Consider the following 6,913-nt stretch of genomic DNA (forward strand, 5'->3'; position numbering starts at 1 on the left):
CTCGATCCACCCGCCTACTTGGAGGGCGTGCGTGCACCACGATCCTCCCTCCTACGTGCTGGGCGTGCGCCGTGATCCTCCCTCATATGTACTGGGTGTGCACACACCACGATCCTCCCTTGTACGTGCCAGGAGTGTGAGCGCCGTGATTCTCCCTTGTACATGCTGGGCATGCACGCCGAGTGACCCTCCCTTGCACATGCCGGGCGTGCGTGCTCCGTGACCCTCCATTGTACGTGCTGGACATACACATGCCGTGACCCTCCCTTGTACATGCCAGGCATGTGTGCTCCATGACCTACCCTGTACATGCTGGGCGTGCATGCTCCGTGACCCTCCCTTGCACATGCCGGGCGTGCGTGCTCTGTGACCCTCCATTGTGCGTGCTGGACATACGCACGCCGTGACCCTCCCTTGTATGTGCCGAGCCTGCATGCTCCATGACCCTCCTTTGTACGTATCGGACGTGTGTGCTCCGTGACCCACCCTTGTACGAGCTGGGCGTGCATGCTCTGTGACCCTCCCTTGTACGTGCCGGCATATGCACTCTGTCACCCTATGTTGTACGTGCCGGGTGTGTGTGTGCCATAATCCTGGCTGGCTGGGGCTGGGCTGGGAGTTGAGCAAGGTTTGAGGACCCCATTGGGGGTGTTTCTCGGAGGTCTCTCTCTTTTCTGGAGAAATAAACTTAAAAAGAAGAGAGAATGAGACCGGCTGGTGGCATGGTGGTGAAGGTGACTGGACCCTGACTGGCCCCTGAGAAACACACTGTGTGCGAGTGTGTGTGTTCCCAGAGCCCTGAAAGGAGGAGAGATGAAGGGTTCCATGTGCCCCGGCCTTGCCAGGGGGTGCTTTCTTCCTCTCCCTCTCTGTTTCTGCCTCTCTCCAGCAAGCACACGCAGCCCCTGGCAGTAAAAAGGCAAGTAAAAAGATTGGAAAGGAATATTAACAGAAATTGCCACAGGGTGGGGGGCCTTCTGGATTTTTGTTTGCTTTCTACTTTTGTGTACATTCTCACATTTTAAAATTAAAAATAGGCATTTCCCTCCAAAAATAAATCCCCTGTGCCCCGGACGGGGACTCGGTCCCTCGTGCCAGCCCTCAGGACTGCGGGCCGCCTGCCTTTCACGTGGGACGCTGGAGTGGGAGTGCACTTGCAGCTTGGACTGCGGGAGTCCCACCCCTGCTCCCGTGGCCTCGGTCAGGTCACAGGACCAGAGGGCTCAGTGGCCGTCCCGTGTGGTGGCCCGCCCCACGTGGAGACCTCTCTTCTGCTTGCATGCCTTCTGCGGCAGGATGCTCACCACCTCCCCAGCAGCTCACTCCTTCCATTTCTGGGCAGCGCTGCCTGTTGGCAAGCTCTTCCTTATATGGATGCAAAATCCGTCTTCCTGTGCCTTTGTACTCCCTCAGCTCCCTCTCTGAACCCAGTTTCTGCATCTGCACCAAGGGGCTCCCGGGACTCTCCCCGGCCCCCTCCCTCAGCTGTTGGGAGGTTTATAGAGCTGGGAGTCGTAACCCAGAGGGCGTGTCTGTGGTCTCTGGGCACTAGGGACCAAGTGTGGGTGCACTTTTACCCCAACAGCACAACCGAGCAGGATTTCCACATTGAGTGTTCACGCAATCCCTGTCAGATTGGAACTTGATACTCATCCCAGAGGTTGAAAACTCCTATCTGGAGGCCGGCAGATGGCGTGCTGGTTAAGGCACTGGACTCCCACGTGGCAGATTGCAGTTTGAGTCCCTGACCTGGCAGCTTGCTTTCTCACTTTCCCACTCTCTCTGTCTCTTTCTGGCCAAATTAAACAATAGTAAATAAAGTTGAATAAAAATAATTCTTAAAAAATATTGAAGAACAGAACTCAAATCTGTCCACAGACCCAGAGGAAGTGAGAACCGTTCGTGCTGCGTGTGCTTTATTTACTTATTATCTATTTAATTGCCGGAGGGCACACACCCTTGCTGGAGAGAGACGGGGAGGGAGGGAGCACTCTCGCTGTGGGGGTCCCACCACAGTCCCTTCTCCACTCTCTCTCCACCCTGCTGGAATTTGGGGCACGCACACACACACTGTGTGCTACAAGTCACCAGGGCTGGAATCCGAACCACGGGGTCAGCTGTGTGGCCACCAGGCCACAGGGTCAGCCCGGAGCTGCGTTTATTGAGGGCTTGTGGTGTGGCAAACCCCACTGCAACCCTCGTGCACTAATGTCTGTTCATTCTCAACTCAGATCAGGCCCAGCTGCTCCACCCCTGCCCCCTTTAGAGGTTTTTGCCTTAGGGCACGTGCCCTCTTCCCCCCCACTGTGAGGGCGAGAAGACTGAGGCTCGGAAACTCCCAGCCGCCGACCGTGTGGCTGACTTCTCGGTGCCTCTTGGCACAGGTCCTGGCAGCGTTGTGGGTTGCTAGAGGAACGCCATCCTGGGCATCCTCTCCTCCGTGGCATAGTAAAGGCGAGGGACTTCAGAAAGGTCACGGAGAGGCATATGATGAAACTCGGCATGGCTTTCAAAATGTTTTGCACCAAAATTAGCTCTTGAATTCCATTTTTCAACTAACTTTTTTAAAAAAGTCCCATGAGCAGGGGAGAGAGGCGGAGACAGAAAGGCAGCATCCCCGGCGGGACCTGGATGTGAGAGCCACTCGGGCTCAGCGGCGATAACCGCTCGCACATGCCCAGCTACTGAGGGAGCCCGCAGGTGTGGACCCGGAGCGTCCCCGCCGGGCCGGCCTCCCGGAGCGGCACATTTGGGCGCTCTGCCCCATTCCCCCATCCTGAGTTTACAGTTTATTTCTTGCAGCAGGCGAGGCGGTGAGTCTGTGTGATCCCAGCTGCTGGGGAGGCTGAGGCAGGTCGCGAATTCGTGGCCAACCTGAGCAACCATGTGAGACCCTCAAAAGAACGGAGCAGGGACCAGCAGAAGGCGTAGTGGTTGTGTCGCTGGACTCCCATGTAGTCAACTATGGTTTGAATCCTGGACCCGGCAGCTTAAAAAACTCACACTGGATGTGTGTGCATGTGTGCCCAAATCTTGAGAGGAGACTGGAGAAGGGAGTGCGGCATGATCATACCTCCTAGAGGGATTTCTCACTGTCTCTCTGTCTCTGTTGAGCACATGTGCCCTATTGCAGAACAAACAAACAAAACCAAAAATCTCTCTCAAAAAGAAAACAAAAAACAATTTTCTCCCCTGAATGAGAAAGACAGAGATAGAGAGACAGCACCCCAGCAGGGTCCTGCACAGCGACCCACCCCCAGCCTCAGCCAGCCCTGGTTGCGGGCACACGTGGGGGCCCAGCGTACTCAGGGAGGTCTGTGGGTGCACACCCAGGACCTTCCCACGTGGGTCAGCCTTGCAGAGCCTTGGCTGCCCCACTGCGCGCCGCCCGGCCCCTCCGCAGGCTTTGGGAAGCGCTCACACTCCTCACTGGCTGGCCTGGCTCTTGGCCGGCAGCTTGCTGGGAGGAGGTCCTTGTAGGCGCTGGACCTGGGAGGACTCTCCTTGACTCAGACCACAAGCTCTTGGCTAAGTTCCGCGAGAGCAGAACAAGGTCGCGTTCCACGCTGCTTCCACCCCTCTCACCTCACCATCAGACAGGAACTGAAGCGTTAGCCCTCTTCCCAGCTCTGGAATCTGGGGCCCAGAGAGGGCAGAAGGCCGCCCAGGAACACACAGTCAAGCCGACTGGGACAGACAGGGTCAGACGTATGCTGGGGCGGGCAGGGCAGCGTGTTCCCCGACCAGGCATGTAGGAGGATGGTAGTCCTTGCTTTCCTGCCCGGGAGCGCTCCGGGCCGCTGAAGCCAGGGCTGCTGAAGCCAGGGCCTGGAGCCTTTCCCCCAGTGTGTGCCTGAGCTGGGCAGTTGGGGCTGGACCCTGGCACCTGTAAGAGCTCAGGAAGGGCAGGCTCAGCTGGGAGCCCCAGGCCTGTGCCTCCCTCATCTGCTCGCTGGGCCTCAGTTTCCACACGCTAAGATTCCAGCGTGGTGCTGGCAGTTAGCCCTGGAGGCAGCGCCAGCTCTGCGCACTGCCCCTTCCGGGTACCACCACCTGGTGCCCCTGGGCTTCTGGGAGAGGGAGGGAACAATGGCTGTCATCTCTTCCTCCTCCCTTCCCGTGGACGCTCATGGGATGAGAACTGAGATGTCGCAGCAGCGAGCTGCCCTCCCACCCGACCCGAGTCCACAGCGGCCCCGCACTGTCCCCTTCACTGCAGGCGTGCCCTGAGCCGACCTTCCCAGTGCCGTGCGTGTTCCCCTGGACTCGTCCCACTTCCGGGAAGTCGAGACCCTTGGCTGGAGATTGCCCTAGTGTCCTTGTCACCAGAGTGGAAAGGAGTGAGCCCTTTCCCCCCACGGATGGGCACTTGGAGGCTCAGAGGGGCCGAGCTCCCCAAGGGACCCAGGCCTTCTGTCCCACGTCCTGTACTGTCGGTGTCTTCTATGCCCTCCTGTGTTGGGGGACGAGGTGCTGCAGGCCGTGTGACATGCTCGTGTCCCATTCTGCAGACCATGACCCCAGATAGGAGCGGGGTCTCCCTTAGCAGAGAGGGAGTGGTCCAAGTTGTGCCGGGACAAAGTCTAGGGACCATCGAGCCCTCACCTGGCTGGAGCAGAAGCCCGGGCAGCATCCCGGACACCTCTCTGTGCCTTGAGGGCAGCGGCCCATGCGGCTCTGAGCTAAGTGGGAGGGGCCAGAGGGCACACTCGAGAGCTGGGTCACCCAGAGATACCCATGAGCTTGGGGTGCCCCGTTCCCAGGGCTGCCTGGAGCCAGGGGGCAGAAGCTGTGAGAAGGCAGGTGGTAATGCCTACATGTGTGTGCACCTGAAAGAGAAGGCTGCGGCCCATTTACATGCATACGTGCATCTGCACGGACATCTCTATGTGCATGTATGTGCATGCACATCTGTGTGATTGTGCAAGGGCACCTGTGTGTACGCAGATGTGTACCCCGTGGGCTTACACTGTAGCATGCCCTGATTGCCCCAGACTGGGTGAGTAACGTGGGATGGGCCCCAGGCCTCGCTTGCCCTCTCTATAAGGTGGGTGCACAGCTGTTCCTAGTCTGGAAACACTCTGCCCGCTCACGGAGTTCCCTTTTGGGGGACAGAGGAGGGCACAGGCCGGGAGGACCATGACCACCCACAGTGAGCACCCCGAGACAGCCAGTGCTTTCTCTGGCTTCTTCACATGCCCGGTGTGAGCTTAAGCCACCAGGTCCAGGACTTGAACCACAGTCGGCTATGTGGGAGTCCAGTGATGTGACCATTGCGCCATCTACTGGTCCCTGAGTGTATGCCACTTTTTAAAGCTTATTTACTCTCTTCCATGAGCGAGAGAGACAGACAGGTGCCCCCAACAGGGTCTTTTTTTTTTTTTTAAGAGTTTTTTTGCTATAGGGCGCGTGCGCTCACCAGACAGACAGAGATAGAGAGACAGAGAGATAGAAAGCGAGAAATCACCCCCCAGGGGGGATGGCCACGCCACAATCCCTTCTCCTCCATTCTCCTCTCAGGATCTTGGGCGCGCACACACACGCACCCCCCCCAACAGGGTCTTGACACCTTGACTTGCCCCCAGACATCAGCCCCTCTGGACTGTGGCAAGAGTGCCTGGCTTACTCAGGCAGGTCTCTGGACTTGAACTGGGAACCACCCCACGTGGGATTGCCTTGCAGAGGATTGAGCTTGCCCACTGCACCACCGTCCAGCTCCGGAGTTTGTGTCCGTTCCTTGCACATACGTGTTGGTGTCGGAGTCATGCGTCTGCACGTGTGTAGGTCTGCCTGACTGGTGTGTTTTGTGTGTGACCTGCACAGGTGTACTGGCCTGCGTGGCCCCTGGCCCTGGTGCCTCAGCCTGCTGCTGTAGGACTCGGCCCTGGCACAGGGAGGCTCTGGCGGGGCACATGTGGGCTCACGGGGCCTCTTGGGGGTGGGGTGGTGCTGAGCCAGGCCCCTTCCGGCTGTCCCACGTGGTCCCTGGGTGGCCACTGGAATGCGTCCACGGGACAGTCACCACCAAGACCTCTGCCAGCACTGGGGTTCAGGCTCAGGCCGTGCCGGGTCAGAGGTCGCTCTGTGACCAGGATGGGGGAGGGGGTCATGTGACTGGGGCCAAGAGTTAGAATGTGGCTGTGCTAAGGCTAAGGGTCGTCTGGGGCTGAGGTGCCCTTGGTCCTCGGTGCTCCCTGGTCAGGGGATGGGTTCAAGCCTAGGCACAAGGGGCAAGAACAAGAAGGCACCTGTGGGCCCCACTGGGCGCCGCGAGCACGTGGCCAGCTGTTCCACGGCCAGGCTAGGGCTCCCAGGTGTACCTGGAAGGAGAGTATAGAGCAGGGCAGCACATCCCATGGGGAGGGCCCTGCCCACCCGGCTCTGACTGTCCTCAGGGTCTGTCACCCCTTCTTCCCTCCCCTGTCCTCTCCCCCCCAGCCCCTCTCCTTCCTCCCTTTCCTCCAGCCATTCCCAGCCAGCCCCTCGGACCTGGGCCCTGCAGCCACCGCCCTCTGCGTCCCTGCCTTGGTCTTCGGCTCAGCCTCTCACTCCCCTGCACAGTGCACTCCGAGGTTCCAGGCTGGGAAGACTGGCAGGCCGCGAGGGGAGGGCACAGCCCTGCAAGCAAGGCCTCGTCTCCTGGAGCCACGTCCAGGGAACCGGGTCCCACAGCAGTGTGGAGGGGCCCCGGGAGTCAGGTTGCCCGCTCTAGGCTGCACTGACTTTGTAAGGAAGGAAGGACAGACTGACAGCCGGCCCAGAAAACCAGATAAAAGCGAACTCGGGCCCTCAGCGCCAAGGCCGGCAGGGAAAGCCCCGGTGTGTCGGGTCCCAGTGCCGTGGGCAGGCCCCCAGCCTGGGCCAGGGGCTGAGGCAGGAGGGAGGCGGGCCCAAGGCGCCCCCGCGCGGCGCG

This window comes from Tupaia chinensis, unplaced genomic scaffold (assembly GCF_000334495.1).
Source record: "Tupaia chinensis unplaced genomic scaffold, TupChi_1.0 Scaffold138725_1, whole genome shotgun sequence".
NCBI lineage: Eukaryota > Metazoa > Chordata > Mammalia > Scandentia > Tupaiidae > Tupaia > Tupaia belangeri.